Source organism: Cydia fagiglandana, chromosome Z, assembly GCF_963556715.1.
Source record: "Cydia fagiglandana chromosome Z, ilCydFagi1.1, whole genome shotgun sequence".
NCBI lineage: Eukaryota > Metazoa > Arthropoda > Insecta > Lepidoptera > Tortricidae > Cydia > Cydia fagiglandana.
The window spans coordinates 21,926,108-21,945,850 of NC_085959.1; the positions used below are offsets into that span (position 1 = coordinate 21,926,108).

General features: G+C 35.7%; 1 protein-coding gene across 7 annotated transcripts in view; it reads left to right on the forward strand.

Annotated features, from left to right (window-relative positions):
- The window catches only part of LOC134679052 (potassium voltage-gated channel protein Shaker), a 188,028-nt gene that overhangs the window by 31,488 nt on the left and 136,797 nt on the right, over window positions 1–19,743 (forward strand). The gene's annotated exons all lie outside the window — the stretch shown is intronic.

Below are 19,743 nucleotides of genomic sequence, written 5' to 3' on the forward strand. Positions count from 1 at the left end.
TTAATACTTAATATTAAAAACAACAACCCAACTAAAGTTATGGTTTGAAATATTCGGTTGTTTCTGCACAAGAACACACTCACACAATTGCATTGACACCGCGAAATGAAACTTGTTATGAAACTTTGTAAGATCCGGCTGTTGTATAGAGATAATTATAATAGTTCAATGCTATTAATTAGGCATGCGAAGCGAGCGGAAAACTTATTTACCGGTAGAGTCGGGTAGAGTATCAATTCTTTTTTATTGATGTGTATGTTTATTTACAGTAGGTACATATGGTACCTACTGTACTGCTACTTTACTGCCCTATGGCGGGATTAAGGACAATACCTGCCTATGTCAAAAATTTAGATGGCCCAATGTAGACCGTTGTACAATACATGTGCGAAAAGGTAATTCGCAACTCGTCTCGTCGTCGTTGCGAATTTCCTACTTTTCGCATTTGTATCGTAATGTACTATTAGGTACCTTCCTAGATCTCTCTAGGTATATGTTGTATACCGGGTGTGGCCTGTAACATGAGCAAATAATTAAAACATAGATTGTACTCCTCAAACGGTGACACTTTTGTTCAACAACTTTTAACAATTATGAAGTATTTACACTCCCTTTTTTTATACAAAATAAATATTATCTTCAATGGATTCCATCGCCACGCCATATCATTGTGATTGACGTTACTTGTCACGCCTTAAACATAACAGAATTCGCAATACATTGCGTCTTAGAATAAACTTTAAAGTGTATTAAAAATCAAACCACAAGTTATTTCTAAAAGTCGCTGAACAAATGTTGGTCAGTATGAGGAGTACAGCCTACAGTTTAATTTTTTGCGCATATTACAGGCCACACCCGGTATATCGGCGCATTCGCTGAATACCGGTTACAGGCCCAAAATGCAGCTCGCACTAATAACAGGAATAACGGCGCATACATGATGCGCGTCAACGCACGAACGACTTATTACAGCGCATACCTTAGGCCAGCGCCACCTTATTACCACATCAATACGCGATGACAAAGTCGAGAGTTTTATGGGAACTTGCATAAAGAGACTTAAATACAGATTATTACTATTATTTGCTTAAATAAATGTGTGAAGTTGAAAGTTGCATAACTTGTCATGTGAGTTATCTGTGCTTTCAGAAAATAACTAATGTTCTCAGAATGTTACCTAGTATGTACTGAAAACTTATTTTTTAAATTATGTAGCCTTATTATTATAACAAAATTTACATTATTACTTTTTCTAACCACATAACTGACGATAACCACTGACTATAATGGTGTTCGTGTTTCGAGACCAATTTAGGTCTGCAGCTCTTTTGACATTGAACATTTTTACTCTATAAATACTAACTGTAACGTAACCTGTGGCACGGTTTCACCTTGACTGAAAGTAAGTTAGGTATTTGCAAAATCTGAGGAAGGTTTACCGCCACGGCCTGTTCACGATCGATCCCATAGCTGTTAGGAACCGTGCTCTCATTAACATCCACCGCGTTGCTGACTTATTGTTCCACTACCACAGTTTGGTTTCGTTTATTATGGTCTTGAATAAAAAATCTCATTTATCTGGTTAACATTTTTTTACCTAAATTATTTCTAACTGATTATGATATATAGCATGGCATCGATTGATTTTTATAGCCACAGTGACAGTTATGATGTAACCTTCATTTTAAATCTACTGGCAAAATGGAGCCTTATCTCGTCTTCTCAAACAATTTTCTTCTTCAATTACAATTTTATGTAGTTATGAGTTGTTTTAGCTCTTTCATCGTTATTCAATGAAGCAACTTTCATATTTTAAGCAACTTACATGTTTTTAAGGCGCATTTTAAACCTATGTTCGTGATTTTTTTTCTATAGAGCCAAAATCAAAAGATCAGATTTCGAACCGATGAAGTTATTAGAGAAAGGCCTCAAGATAGATAGGTAATTAAATTTACCGTATTGTGATCTAAAAAGTGCTGCGATTGTTTAAAAACTGCGGACTGAACATACAGCTCTTTAAATACTCTAGTTTTCGGCATTATTCTGCGTCCGTAACTCATTACGCTCTACTGTTTATTAAAGATAAGATTAAAAATAGTTTATTCAAGTAGGCATATTACAATGCTCTTAGGAACGTCAAATAAAGCTATACCGGCATAAGAAATGCAATTATTTAGACGTAAAGATAACAGAAAATACCGAACGTTTTTTTTCTATAAGTCATAATATGTAATACTGTTACTTGGTACAATGCCTCAGGGCCCTATTTTAGATTTAAGCTAGTTATTAATTTCATTTAGTTGTACCACTGTATATATATTGTATACTGTTACTTAATTTTGCTTTAGAAAAGGGAAAATAAATAACTTATTCCTTAGCAATATCCAATACTATTCGTATAAATATTCCTACGCTGAGTAGGTAACATAAAATTCCGAAGCCTCTGAATGAATTACGATTAGATCCGCAATGTATTTCCCTGAACTCTTACTGTATTTTATACATAAAGGAGTAAAGGGAAAATCTATTGTTATTACACATATTTTTTTATTTTTTTGACTACATATAATACTTACACACACCTAGCGCAAAAAAGAAGATCGGTTCAACTTCATGAAGTGGTCTTGTGGAACCTATTCGATCCCTAAAGCCACAGTTGTGCACTTGTAAGTCCGGTAGATACCAGCACTCAAGCAACAGGCAAGCCATTGCTGCTGTTCTACTACAAACAAGTGATGTATGTAGGCAACTGTTTAGAAATTTGTCGATTATCTAAGTCTCTTGCAAGTTCTCTCACACATTAGCCATAGTTTAATCAAAGTTCATTCACTTTTTGCCACCTGAAATACGAAAAGTCAAAAGGGTCGTTCAGTTGAATTACCCTAAGAGCAAAAGTAAAGACAATGAAGTCAGAAACATAAATATATGTAAAATAACGAGTGTCGGTTAGTACACGCGACCCCGAGTAGGATAAGGGGACGGCACGGCACGAGCGCCGCTGATGCCGGCTGTCACTGGCCCCGTCCCTTCCACTGCCACATTTAGTGTACCTACCTACATCTACCTACAAGTATACTAAAATATTAGTTTATACATTCGTCTAACAGTGAACTATCACTTGGTAAACATGCAAGGGCTACCTATAGAAGATACCAAAAGCGGACGGCGTATAAATGAAGAATTGCTGTTCTGTTTAAAGACAAAAGACATATTTAGTAGTTTTAAGACAAAGTTTCTAGAGATTTCTGTTAACACAAGCGTGTTAACGATAAATGCTGGTTAGTTTTCCAGTAGTGAATAGTAAACATTGGAAGTGACAGTCTTCGGGCTTATTAGTTGATCAAGCCGCAGTAAATCACAGGGGAGCTGCCAGCCGAATTCTAATCGTGACCGGATTCCGCGAGATCTCGAGTATATTCGCGACCATCCGGGTGGCTGCGATCGATGTGATTCTGAATAGGTACTCGCTTAGAATTACTAATGTATTTTGCACGTGCATTACCACCTAATTGTTTTCTAAATATAAATAATAAGATTTGGCAAAAATTTCATTTTTGGCACAAGCTTTTATCGCTGACTGTACTTCTCTTTCCACAGACAACTAATACTCATCGAGACAATTCTAAAAACCCCTAACACAATTAGGTTTCGTTGTTTTATCACAGAGTTCCTATGGCCACCTCCGGTCTCCATCATCAGATCAGCTCGATGACACCATAATATTGCATGTTACGTATGTATGCAAAATTTCAGCTCAATCGGAAACCGGGAAGTGGATCAAATTTAACTTGCAAGATTTGATTACACACAGACATACAGACAGACAACGGTCAGGTGAAACTAAATAAAAGCTTGTAAAGAGAGGAATGTCCGACTGTCGTAGCGATGTAAATCAGGAGGATGGGTGTGTAGTGTTTAATATTATTATAAAAAAATCATATACTTGTCCATATATATGATCCCATTTCATATACTATTATTTGTAATAATGTAATTGTTATTTTACGTTGATTTTGTTACAGTATTGCTTGTAATTCGCAATATTGTTGACATTGCTAAGGTAGCTTGCCGTCGTGGTAAGGCTATGATCTCGTAACTATTGGAGAAGAACTGCCTTGTGAGGCTGGCGAATAACTTCACGATATACTTACTGTAACTTAAGTACCTACTTATGTTTTTCATGGCATTTTCCTTTACTGTTCACCAATTTTCTTCGGGGTCACAGTCCACGTTTACATAAATTAAGTATTTATTTGTACTTAAGCAGGATTGCTCGTCAGTCCGCTCTTAATTTATGCATAGAATATAAGTAAAATCATAACCCTCCTTTTGCGCTGCCGTGGTAACTTCATATTGTAACGGTGCGTGTAACGAAGCGTTACACTATCGACCTTCATACTATTTCTGGCACCATACAAATTCTAAATTCCTTTTTGAAATTCAAATCCTATTCCAAATTCCATTCAATGATTTTTATTTTCAGTTCGATCACATACTTTGATCGATAAACATCATTTTATCTAACGGACTGTACTTCCCAAGTTTCTAAACACGACCGTTTAAGTGTGATTTTTATTAGTAAACGTAATAATTCATAAGTGCGTGCAGTTCAGTATAGTGCTCGTTTTGTGGCCCTGCACACCTTCCAGATATATATCTACATCATCACCAAGGCACATATTGTAAGTTATTTGATTTCTAACCTTCCGAATTACGAAAGTATTTTTATACATACCTATCTGTTAACACGTAACCTGTATTGTTACAGGTGCCTTTTTATTTAAATAATAAATACCCCTCATCGCTCTGGATCCTGCCTTTTCATTCCCATCATCCCTGTGAGGCTCCTCTACCTGCCCCCTCACACTGGCGCCACCAACGTGCTCAAACCCGGACCTGACAAGACACCCACCCACCCTACGACGCTGAGCAGCCCGTTCCAGTACCTCCGTGCCAGCACCTGCTCCTAACCAACAACCGCAACCAGCTGTTCCAGTTCTACATTTTTCCTTATTCTACCAATTTTTTTTTATATTGTTTGTAATTGCTAGCTTTAAGATCTATTCAAAATTCTAAAAGGTTATAGTCGACCCAACTCAAATTTTCGCAATATCTCTCGGCCTAACATCATTTTATTTAATTTTCTATTTTACAACCAACCTTTTATCTAATCCTCAACCGTTTAACCAAAATTCCCCCCTTAAATAACCAATTACATATACATCTATCATCATTCATCATCTTATACCAATTTATCTATATCTATTTTCTAATCCCTATTATGCCAGCGTCCTACGCTTTTTGTCGCGCCACGTAACAAAACTCTTAACATAGTGATTACACAAAACATCTATCACATACAATTACACAATCCAAGATTTCCACTGAAATCTCACAAATTGGTTTCAATCCTAAGTGTTTTTAAAACTCCTTGGAGTCACTGAAGTGCGAACCAATCCTGACTTACGGCAGTACTGTTGGAGATAATCCGATAGCTTATCCTTCACCCGATTAAATAAATATACACAACTAAGCCTAATATCACAATAAACTTCTCCTTTTGATTCAATAAAAAATAAAATTTAATAACTACATATTTTATTTATATTGATAACATCAATTATTCTCTTCGTGATAGGTATCCACTTTAATAAACAATGAATCCAGCACTATTAAATAAACCTGAACTCATCTATGAGCTCAAACTCAGGAACATTCAGTTCCCAGCCACCGCGCAGGCTGATGATTTAAGACAGCTCCTCACTCCAAATTTATTCGCGGACCCGTGTTCGAATCTCTCCAGCCCATATGATCTTGAACAGGATATCACCGAAATTAGCAGATGCCTCACAATAGTTTCTTCTCAGCTACAGCTTGCGACCACCAACCAAGCGAAGCACGATAGAATAGCGGTTTTCTTATTTCATTTATATAACAGAATAGAACGTCTCCATATTACCACTGAATTATCTCCAGAAATTATTGACAACTATTCGAAAATATGCGAATTTTTGTCAAAATGTCAAACAAAATTTAACATGTCACAACCGTCAACAACAACGTCAACTTACGCGTCAGCAACCTCTTTGATAGATGATTCCACAAATTTAGACCTACTTGCTCGAAAATTAACCAACCTCTCTGAAGCAAAACCAAGCGATTTTAAAAAATTCAACTATAAAGGCGATAGTTGCCCTTATGATTTTATTCGAAACATCGAAGAGTTTGCAATTGCGCGTAACATTGACGACAAACGCTTACACAAATATATATACGATTTTTTATCAGGCACTCCTTTAGATTGGTATAGGTCAAAGAAAACAACCCTTACAGATTGGAAATCATTTAAAACCCACTTCTTAAAAGATTTCGAATTGCATGACCATGACCACAACTTACTACAAAATATACATTCCCGTAAACAAAAACAACATGAACGAATAATAATGTATTTTTCAGCCATGGAAGCCCTCTTTTCCAAATTACATGAACCCCTTTCTGAAAAACAAAAAATAGATATCCTCCGTAGAAACATGAGCCCTTATTACAGTTCCAGATTAGTTCCTACAGATGTTACGTCTATAGACACATTATTCCAATCGTGCAAATGGTACGAAAGCTGTAATACTACCTCTACTTATAGCTCTAGCAACTATACCAACATTCAACAAGATTCTAACCATACCCCCCCTTCCCAACCGTACATACCACCATTCCCATTTAATAAACCGGTCCATACTGTAACAGCACCACCTTCTACGTTACGTTACTCCTGTCCGCGTTGCAGAACAAACGATCATTCTTTAGATATTTGTACAAGTAAAAATATAGTATGCTTCCGCTGTGGCAAACAAAATGTCACTTTTGCAAAATGTACAGTTTGCCATAAATTTCCAAAAAACGCATAAAGGAGAAAAGTAACTTAAATAAAACTACTGCTACAGAATGGAACCAATGGTTAGATACCATTAAATTATTTATGTCATCATACAATACTACATCAGCACTTTTCACTCAAGATCCATACGATGAACGACCTTATGTCAACATCCAGACAAATAATTTAACTTTATGTGGCCTCTTAGACAGTGGCAGTGCTTTAACTATTTTCGGAAATAATTCCCATAAAATTCTCTTATCCCACAATTTTACCATAAATTACGACCATAAAGTCGTAGGCTCTGTAGCCGACGGCTACCCTATATACTCTATTGGTACAATTCAACTACCAATTTCGTACAAAAATATTGTGGCTATTATTACCGCTCATGTTATCCCTACTGTAAAGCAACCCTTGATTCTAGGCACAAATTTTTGGAGAAAATTCAATATAGCTCCCCACATATTACCTGACATAACGTCATATTCTGATAAACATATAGATACCCTAGTTATTTCCACCTGCGACCAACACATCACTAATTATGACAACCTTTCTGAAACTCAACAGTTAATTTCAGATACTATTATTGAAAAATTTAAAAATATTTCAACAGAAACCAAACCCTTAGGACGAACCCACCTCATTGAACATCACATAGATACCGGTGACCATCCACCAATCAAACAGCGATGCTATAGGCTTTCTCCAGAGAAACAAAAAGCTTTATGCAAAGAAGTTGATGAAATGCTAAAGCTTAATGTTATCGAACCCTGTGAAAGCCCATGGCTAAACCCTGTCATAATAACTCCAAAAAAAGATGGAACGTGGCGTTTTTGCATCGACAGCCGTAAACTAAATTCGATTACGCGCAAGGATGCCTACAAACTCCCACTCATTTCTGACATTTTAGATAATCTAAAAAATGCTAAATATCTATCATCGATAGACATAGCAAAAGCATTTTGGGAAATACCCCTACGCCCTTCTGATAGACCTAAAACTAGTTTCCATGTACCCTCAAAAGGCATGTACATGTTTCGCGTAATGCCTTTTGGATTGACTAATGCCCCTGCTACCCAACAACGCTTTATGGATGCGTTATTCCCTTCTGAAAACCTTGATAACTCAGTATTTACCTACTTAGATGATATTATCATCATAAGTAATACTTTCGATGAACACATCACTTTACTTGATAAAGTTTACCAAAGGCTAGTACAAGCCAACATTACTATAAACTTCCCCAAGTGTTCATTTTTCAAAAAAGAACTTAAATATCTTGGTTACATAGTTAATGAACACGGCTTTCAAACAGATCCTGACAAGGTTAAGGCAATACTTAACATCCCACCTCCCACAACTCCTCGAGAAGTTAAAAAAGTTCCTAGGTACAGCAAGTTGGTATAGACGCTTTATCCCCGATTTCAGCACAAAGGTTGCACCACTAACTAAACTTACCTCCACTTCCAAAAAAGCACCACCATTTAAATGGACATCACTAGAAGACAATGCCTTTAAATCCATTAAAGAAGCTCTAGTCTCTACCCCTGTTCTTGCTTGCCCAGACTTCTCAAAACCCTTCGCAGTCCACTGTGATGCATCCAGCTTCGGCATCGGTGCCATGCTGACCCAAGAATTTGATGGCGTTGAGAAACCCATTGCTTATATGAGCAAATCCCTAACTGGTCCCCAAAGAAATTACTCAATTACAGAAAGAGAACTCTTAAGTGTCTTACTAGCCCTAGAACATTGGCGTTGCTATCTTGACAACGGCTTAAAGTTCACAATCTACACAGACCATTCCGCATTACAATGGTTTCTCCATCTAGATAATCCAACCGGACGTCTAGCCCGCTGGAGTATTCGTCTATCTACATTTAACTTCGAAATTAAACATAAACGTGGTAAAGATCATCTAATCCCTGACGCTTTATCACGCTTACCTTCAGTAGACGTTATTAACTACAATAGTTCTAATACCAATGACGACTGGTATAATAATATCTACGCTAAATGCAGTTCTAACCCCAACACCACTCCAGATTACATAATACATAATAATAAATTATACCGATACTCAAAAACCCCTTCGTTACTCCAATCTGAGTATAATTGGAAAGAAGTTATCCCACTAGAGTACAGAATACCCATTATCACAGAAAATCATTCCACCCCAACTTGCGCTCATTTCGGAACATTTAAAACATACAATAAAGTTAAATTCAAACATCAAACATCAAACATCAACATTTATTCAGCAAATAGGCCACAAGGGCACTTTTACACGTCAACATTGAATTTACATAAAAGCAAAAATAATAACATCAACAATTTTATAAAATAAAACTAACAATTCAATCTAACGTATTACAATTACTAAGAGATGTATATGGTCTCTTAATGTCGAATTGAAATATTTTTGGCCAGGAATGTACAAAGATATTTCAAATTTTATTGCCAAATGCGAGACTTGCTTAGCTTGCAAACACCAAACCCAACTAAAACTTGGCCTAATGGGTAAACCTAAGCAATGCTCTCGACCCTTTCAATGCATTTCAATAGATTTGATCGGCCCCTTGCCTACTACACTAAAACACAACAGATTCATCTTTGTCGTTACTTGCTGTTTTTCAAAATACTGCCTCCTCTTTGCGATTAAACGTGCTACGTCATCAGTAATCGTTCATATTCTAGAAAACCTAGTTTTCCTAGTGTACGGAATCCCACAGACCATAATTCTTGACCATGGTCCTCAATTCGTTAGTCAAGAGACAACGGATTTATTCCACTCCTATCAGATCCCAAAAATACACTATTGCGCAATTAAATGCGCCCAACCAAATCCCGTGGAGAGATATAATAAAGTTGTTACCACAGCAATATCCTCATTCATACAGGATGACCACAGGAATTGGGATATCAACCTACATAAGATACAATTTGCTATTAATACTTCCGTAAATGAAACAACAAATTATACTCCTTCTTTCCTTGTATTTGGTCGCGAATTAGTCACATGTGGATCAGCATACGATAAATCTGATCTCACAGATGATATTATATTCGCGCCCAGAGACGAATACGCTGATAATCTTGGTCTTCTCCAGCCTGTCTTCTCCGAAGTACAAGCCCGTCTTTGGAGAGCGCACCAAACCAATTCTTCATCGTATAATAAACATCACCAACATTTCGAATTCAACGAAAATGACATCGTCTGGAAACGAAATTACGCAATTAGTAATTCTCCTAAACACTATTCTGCTAAACTTGCACCCAAGTTTATTAAATGTTCTATCCTAAAAAAAATATCACCCTTAGTATATGTCCTACAAGACATGTCCGGCAAAATGCTCGGACGATGGCATATTAGAGACCTTAAACCTCTCCCCAAAATTCTAAAATAAATAATATACTGTTTTTCCTTAATTAGATTCTTATTTGGCTCAAACTTAGCTACTTTTCTCCTAAGCTCCTAACTTGTAAAATATTGTATATAATGTTATACATTTATAATTATATCTCATCCCCATTATACATTTCGGACTCATTACATTTCGTACATACCTACTTAGTACGAATTTATACGTTCATTTATACTATTTAATTTATATAACGTTATATTACATTCATATAACGTTATTCAAAGCTAACTCTACCAGAGTTAGAACAATACTTATTTATATATTTCTTCCCTTGACATAACGTTCATATTTACGTACTTAGGTACATACGTACCGTACAGTACATTTATTAATTCCATTAAGGAATTATCTTATGATATTTTGTAGTAATCCTACATTCCATACGGCATTATTTTGTTGAATAAATTTCAACAATCGTACTCTTTGTAGGTACACATTATTGTAGATATTATATTTAGATTCATTAATATTCAGCGGGTGGTTACTGATTAATAAGCCTTAATACTAATGGAGAGCGATTTAATGAGTACGTCCTCTACTTAAAGGAGTACTCTATTGAAACTTATTTTGGTTAAACAATTAACCAAAATTTTATAAGATGATGTATGAATGACCTTTGGTATGCATGTTTAAATCGCCTCTCTTGTATGATAAACATTGTATATAACATCCCCACCTTCTAAATTTATCACTCATACCCATATTCATTACATTATATTTACATTACGGAAAAATCCTTTGGCCATAAGCCCCAGGATTTTCCCTTCCAGGGCGACCCCGGTAGTGTAACGGTGCGTGTAACGAAGCGTTACACTATCGACCTTCATACTATTTCTGGCACCATACAAATTCTAAATTCCTTTTTGAAATTCAAATCCTATTCCAAATTCCATTCAATGATTTTTATTTTCAGTTCGATCACATACTTTGATCGATAAACATCATTTTATCTAACGGACTGTACTTCCCAAGTTTCTAAACACGACCGTTTAAGTGTGATTTTTATTAGTAAACGTAATAATTCATAAGTGCGTGCAGTTCAGTATAGTGCTCGTTTTGTGGCCCTGCACACCTTCCAGATATATATCTACATCATCACCAAGGCACATATTGTAAGTTATTTGATTTCTAACCTTCCGAATTACGAAAGTATTTTTATACATACCTATCTGTTAACACGTAACCTGTATTGTTACAGGTGCCTTTTTATTTAAATAATAAATACCCCTCATCGCTCTGGATCCTGCCTTTTCATTCCCATCATCCCTGTGAGGCTCCTCTACCTGCCCCCTCACACATATATCTGTTTTCTTAACGAAACGCGCGTTATTGCGTAATCGACATCTAGCGTCATGTAGCGGAATTTATCAGTACTGCTAGTTGACAATAGACGTCTTGGCGAACGAAAATTCTAAATATTTTCAACCCCTTCTGCTATAATATTAGTTTTAAATTGTTTTAGTAGCACATTTTTCGTCAGTATCTACACTTGTGACATCTGGTGTCAAGTAGGGTTACTAATAGTTCCACTACTTGACGTTAGATGTCGACTACGAAATAACGCGCGTTTTGTGAAGAAAACTGATGTATGGAATTTCCACTCTTTCTTTACTTATATTACTCTATGATTTATGTGAAGGAAGGGAAGTGTGATAATCATCTCGGAACATCTTTGTTTAAAGTGTGTAAAATGTATTGATTTTTAGGGTTCCGTACCTCAAAAGGAAAAAACGGAACCCTTATAGGATCACTGTCACAGCCTATTTTCTCGGAAACTACTGGACCAATTAAGTTGAAATTTGGTAGACATATGTAAATTAGTGACCCAAAGATGGACATATTTTTTTATAATTTTATAATACAGGTTCCAAGTTATTTAAGAAAATAGCCAAAAAAATGACCATTCCCCCCTTTCTCTCCGTAACTACTGAGTCTAAAATTTTGAAAAAAAAATACTCAAAATAGTTCTTTACCTATAGATGACAGGAAAACCTATTAGAAATGTGCAGTCAAGCGTGAGTCGGACTTATGTACGGAACCCTAGAAACGCGAGTCCTACTCGCACTTGGCCGGTTTTTATTTATGCTATTTGTTATCGTAAGCCAATCCACTGAAGAGTTGAGTGTGTGAGAATACTGCTACAGTGTGTAACAGGTCGTTATTGGCACGCTCTTCAACAACCACGTGCACGAGTTTAATGGCTTATAAGTACTATTGTAGTTTACTGTATTGATGGGATCTTACACAAGAAGACGATGTTAGTTGTTAGTAGTTGTTAGTACCTACACAAGGAACACTTGCAAAAGATTAACCCCCTTATTCATAAACGTTTACTAAAGTTAACAAGCCGATAATAATCGTTTGTCCCTTTCCATCATACCAATACGTCGGAAAGGGACAAACGATTATTATCGGCCTGTCAACTTTAGGAAACGTTTATGAATAAGGGGGTAAATAAACACGATGAATCGATGAATATTATCAACACAGAGTTTCAAGTAAATGTCTGTCTTCAAGATTGAAAAAAGACGTTTGATAATTGCTTTATTTTAGGGATGAGAAGGGAGGAGGGGGGGCTACTTGATAAGGAGCGATTGCACGTTTTTTTAATAAACAATCAATCAATTCAAAACAGTCGAAGCCTTAAATTACATTTAATAGAGGTGGGACTCGGATATTCTCCGCCGATATACCGACCTGCATGTCTTACGACCTAGAAAATAAGTATTTTTATTATGTTTTGAGTTTACTAATGTAGTTTTATAAGTGTCTTGTAACTAACAATCTATGGATATTAGGAATCTGAAAATATTTTTTTTTATAGTAAGTAACTAATTAAAACATAGATTGTACTCCTCAAACGGTGACACTTTTGTTCAACAACTTTTAAAAATTATGAAGTATTTAGACTCCCTATTTTTCATACAAAATAAATATAATGTTCAAATAAATATTATATAATACATTATATTATATGGGGATTTAATAAATAATATTTCAGCTAAGAATTTAAGATTGCGTATCGATTTCGTACCTTCTTATACTCGGAGTAATTAACAATGGAGCCGCCATTAACAGGCGTTCCCCTCTGTCGAAAATAGGCGGCCAATGGTCAACCATATGTATGGACTGACGTTTATCTGACATGACGTACCTATACATTTGATGTGCCCCTCCCCCGCAAAAAACGGCAGACTATTTTGTACCGAAAATTTTAGACATGGCGTCTCCGTTGTTAATTACTCCGAGTTCTTATACGTAAAGTACTATGCAATGAGACTACGTTAAAAAAATATTGGCTGTTGTAACATTTTGGGTGGTCCATTTTCTATGGGAGGACAAATAATATTTTTCTCGATTTCGGGGTTGGTACCATAGTAAAAGTTGTTCAGTATAATCGCGAAACCTCCCTGGCAACGGGAATGCACTTATTATTTTTCCACTGGGTACTCAATTACTCAATAACACTGCTCTATTGACGTATTATTATATGCTTACGTCAACGAATTTATCGAGCGTTCGAAACTTAAAATAAAGCCGGTGTGGGGTTTTATTCTCAAATTAGCATTTCACACCAACTGTGTCAAATAATATCGTGAATGCATTGGTAACGTATTGCTAGCCGTAGGTATATTCCGTATATTCAAGCCGATTATGTGGGAGCGCGATGCCTTCTATTTTAAATATTATGATGCATTGAATGTATGGTTTTCTGAATTGGGCCCCGGCCTTGGTTATCGACAGCTTGTCGCCCGCGGCGCCCGGCATCCGCATCGACATCGACATGTCCGTGAGCACGCGAACTAAACGACTGCAATTTCCTATTTTTATTTTAACATTTATTTTGATGTTACTACCTTTTATAATAACTGTGCTATCCCTGAGCGTGGTATCGGAAGGACATCACTGGTATCGATTGTGTGGTAATTACTTATTTTGTAATAAGTATCTGTAGAGATATTTTATTTTATTATTGGTGAAGAAAATTGAAAAATGTCACATTCATTTATTTTTTTTACATATTGCAAAAACTTGCTCTCATCACCTCATTGGTGAAATATATTCCTTGTTAAATTGTAACTCCCTAGGGTCGAAATTATCAATTTTAATCTGATTGATACAATGGGCTACTTTCAGAGCATGAGAAATAAAAACGCCTTTACCGGCAAATTATATAAACGGATGTTACGGATGGTTGCTTAGGTGGCCATTGTTTAGTCTAATTAGACTAAACAACCACACACGAGCCGAAATGTGGAACCAATTTGTAGTGTAAACATCTGGCGTGAGTTTGGACCTTCGCCAAATAAAAGTTGCCGCACCATAGATAGCAGCTTTTCTTGTGAGGACATGTGCAAATCTTAGTTCGTAGTATTAAATCAATATCATCTGACGAGTCAATTAAATATTTAAAGTGATAAATGATTATGAATATACTAATGTATATAGGTGTGTTTTATTTATTTATTTCTAAGTTTTTTGAAATTTAATTTGTCACTGCACCGGTAGAGAAATGTCTTAAGGCTTTAAGTCTGCCTTTTGCACTTATTTTTATTGGGAAATAAACAAGTATTTTGCATAGTTACTAAAAGTAGCCTTGAATAAGACGTTAAAGGTACAGGCCGCGTAGCCAAGATGCCAATCGTTTACGCTCCGTAGCGATCGAAACGCAACTGTCATTGTCGCGCTAATATGGAAGAGTGATAGAGAGACATAATGGTTTTCGTTGTCGAAGCGATAGCGATTGTAACCTTGGCTAGGCCGGCTGTTACTTTGTAAGAAAAAAATACCAACAGTATAAGCGCTACCTACTTACAGGAGTGCGAAAGGCAAATGTGTTAGGCACATTTTTCACAATGTGAAAATAATTTTTCATTACATTCCTATGTTTTTTTTACCTACATATTTATGACGTCATACTGTTTATGTAATCAAACCCCATCAAATAAAGTGCAAAAAAATGTTTTATGGGTTAATGTAAAATAATAAGTTTAAAAAAAACTATAGGCCACAAATATAGTACCTACCTACATATTAGTTTGCCGTTCACTTCATTCCTCCGTTGTACTAGTCGATAGTCGACTTAGGTAAAAATAGATTTCCAATAAGTAGGTAACTATTACTATATTTAATATGCAGCCATTAACTTTTGCTACTAGGGGCTTCTTTACTACTTAGATTTCCGTCAGTTGTAATGTCACTATTAAGCTAGTGGTAATTTATGAATGATATGATTTGGTATGTCAAACGTTAACAGATTATTATAAGTAGGTCATTTTATTATTCTAAGTCATAGCAAAGGACTTTCAATCCGATAGTCACGGGGTCCAATCCCAGCTCGAGTTTCTAAGGAGCTTATATACGAAATATTATTTTATATTTACCTTTTATTTCAAAACAATTATAGGACAGCGGACTAATCTCAGTAAGGCCGTAAGTGTCAGAATTCTTACTGTTTTTCTACCCTTCCTCCATATCATTCTAATAGCTAGCTATGATTGCAAGTACGGTACTTATCAAAGTTCTATAATATAAGTACTTACAAGAAAGGGTACCCAACTGTCCGACTCCGATTTGATTTATTTTGATATATGTTATAGAGTAGTCTAAAATAACGGACACGTATTTTTTTTAGCTGCCCAAACTCAACCTGTTAGGAGAAAATGGCCTTCAAATTACTGAAAATTGACCAAACCTTCTAATTTCTGAGAAGAGATTTGTTCAAAAAAATTGATAATTAATTACTGGTTTCGTTATATGTTGGAGAACATGAATAAAGAATGGGGACCTGTTTTGTCATTTCACCACAAACTCATTTTTTAAGTATATTAAAATATATTTAATATATTTATTTATTATATTTTTAGACTACTCTATAACATATATCAAAATAAATCAAATCGGAGTCGGACAGTTGGGTATCCTTCCTTGTTATTAAGTATTTCCATTTAAGTACAAGTTTTTTAAAGTTCAGATGCGGTTCGATGTACGAGTAAAGCCCTGGGGGTAGCTACTATCCACTATAAGGCACAAAGTACAAGTACCTATAGGTAATGTTACGCAAGTGCGGGCGCGAGTGAGCTGTTGCGTAACGCGCGACGGCGGCGCAGGGTGGGGGGTGTTGATTTTATGAACCCTTTCTTTGTCTGCCGCGACTCATGTTCATGAACCGAGTTAAGTAGTTTTGTTTTGAACTTTTGACTGCGTAAAGAGTAAACTTTCTCATCAAATTTAATAATAGGTAGACGTAGGTATTATATTATAAACTAGCGACCCGCCCCGGCTTCGCACGCGTCAGCAAATTATACACCTGAACCTTTCTCAAGAATCACTCTATTGATAGGTGAAAACCGCATGAAAATCCGTTGAGCACTTTTTTAGTTTATCGCAAACAAACATACAAACATTACAAACACACAAAAACTACAAAAGGACAGACGCGGCAGGGGACTTTGTTTTATAAGGTGTAGTGATAAGGTTACAAAATAAGGCGAAGTGCTTGTTAAGATTGCCTTCTTTCACGGGACCCATACGTACGGCCCGATTCGAACTTTAAGATAACTCAAGTATTAGATTAGATATATCAGTGTCAAAAGTGACGTTTATATTTGAAGATTTGACGTATCTTAAAGGTCGAACCGAGCCGTTGTCCATAACCGGCATTCCCTTGGTACAGTACAGTCGGTTATCTACACTACGGAGTTGCTATTTAAATTATAATTAACAATATTATTGCTGTCAGTCGGTTATAAATTGTATTGCTTACAATTTACAACTAATAATATTACAAACAGGAGGAGTGGAAAATAGAGTTCCGTTTAATTCGGTTTTAATATTTTATTTTTTTAAACCATAAACATAATTAATAACAAACTTAGAATAAAAAGTAACCTAAAATTAAAACTACCTACAAAACTATATTATTAAAGTGTCATTCTATGGAACTTGCTAACTATGTAAACAAACCGCCATGTTAAAATTGTCTCTGATTGTCAATTTACTATTGTCGTAGTGACTTTTGTTTACATAGTTAGCAAGTTCCATAGAATGACACTTTAGCTGAAAATAGTTGAGCATTAGACTTTTCGTTCGTTGCGACATCTATTTTCAAGTAGCAGTACTAATAAAACGGCGATTACCAAATAATAGTTAAGCGTTTTTGTAAGAAAACGGATGTATGGAGTGAGCACTGTATGTTTACATATTTGTCTATACTTTGGGGTACATTCGGCTCGATTCGGGAAATGAATTAGATACTCACTAGATATGAAATAGTAAAGATATGTGACGCTCCACTTCAAAAGGTACCTTATGGCGGCTGGCGCCGCGATTCGGGAAATGAATTAGAGATGCACTTGATATGAAATAGTTAAGATATGTGACGTTCCACGAAAAAGTGGCGTTAATAATAGCGTTAGCGCCAACCGTCATAAGGTACCTTTACCCGTGGCACGTCACATATCTTTACTATATCGTATCTAGTTAATCTCTAATTCATTTCCCGGATCGCGCCGATTGGCTAGAAAGGTAAAGATACTGTCGCATGGCATAAAATGTTATGAAATACTGAGAGGTCTGAAAGCCGCGGGTGACATGTTAAAAGCGCGCCGACGTCGCCCGTTATCGTGCGCGCGAATATCTTTCGACGGCAAGACTTATGGGGTTATTTATAAACGCGCTACAAGCCTCACGGAATTATTAGAAAGGTATTATAAAACATAAATCACTGATTGAGGCTTATAAAAAATTAAAAAGGGGTTATTAGTCAATATTGCTTCTAAACACGTCGATTAATATATATGTAGTTGTTACATAAATGTTTAGGTTTAGTGTCAACATTTTTATTTTTCGTATGTTTATAAAAAATCGGCCAAGAGCATATCGGGCTATGCTCAGTATAGGGTTTCGTAATTACTATTCTGTCAAGGACAAAAAGCCCTCGTTTGTAAGTATCATGTACATTATAACATGTACAAGCATGGGAGTACCTTTGCAACCAAATTGCAGCTTTCTAGCACTAATGATCACGGACCAAAGCCTCAGACAGACAGACATGGCGAAACAATAAGGTTTTCTAGGTGACTACGAGACCCTAAAAATTACAAAGGTCATTTTTCATCTGTTCCTATCGAATGCGGTTAATTTTACAGTGCAAAAAGCAATGTCCTACCTACTGGTTATCATAAAATTCTAATACGTTATCAACTTACATTCGATGAGATTTTGTCTTCTCGTATGCCTACAACAGCAGTCGGGTAAAAGCCATATAGATAACGTAGGTTCCACTGTAAGCCAAATTGCCTTCCGGATAGTTTTAGATTTGATGTTATAGAACTAAAAATAAAAATAAAGAGGCAAGGATCGGTTGTAGTAAACTGTCTTGACCGGGTTGCAGTAAATGTACCTACCACGGCCGGCTAGGTAATAAATATTTTAGTTATGACCTGATTGAGTTGAAATTGGTTTCTTATAATTCAAATAATTTGATAATAGCATGGTATATTGATTCCAGCTGATCATTTTCGGCCACTACTTTAACTTGATAATAACTAATCGGAAACATCGGAACATAATTATATGAGGGTAAATATATGGATAGATAGTTAAATACGGGTTCGGGAATGTTAGGATACATAATTATATTCCGACAGCTGTGATACCGTACTGTACTGTAATAATAGACTTTTATTGCCTTTCGAAGAAGTATGTTTTGTTTTTAATTATAATAAAATACGGAAGCCATGAATCAAACTCACATTTTATAAATTACTACAAAGGAGAATTACTACCAAGAATGTAATTAAACCATTAGTCAATTAATACTATTGAAAGTGTCGTTACTGAAATGAAATAATAATATATTTTTCAGAGGAAACGGCAATTCGTGGATGAAATTCGACTTTATCGAACGATGCTAAGCTGAGAGCGAGAAACAAGATGAATCCACGAATTGCTATACCTGCCGAGGCATATACACGGTGTAATATGAGTAAACCGAATAATTTTAACAGCGTATTCCTGATCATATTTAGAGACAAAAATGCCCTATAAACTTTTTTTTATATTCGCCTAGTTTCAGAGATATTATTAATTTAAAAAAAAAACAAGGTTTTATTGTTACATCGTGTAAAAGGCCTTTTTGATGGTGATGTTGCTGCTATGGGACGTAGTCTAAATATTCTTACTGATAGATGTCAAAAAGTGACAAGTAACACTTTGCAAAAAGTAGGTTCTACGAAAAAAAATGTAAAAATCAATTTTAAGTGACAAGTTTACCAATAACATTTTTTATGTACAAATACATTCAAAAAATAGAAAAAACAAAACAAAAAAAAATATTTTTTTTTGGTGAAATTGACCTAAACTCATATTACATTTTTTATTTATTTTGACCTCCTCATGTTACACCGTGTATTGTGCTTTTCTCCAAACATGCGA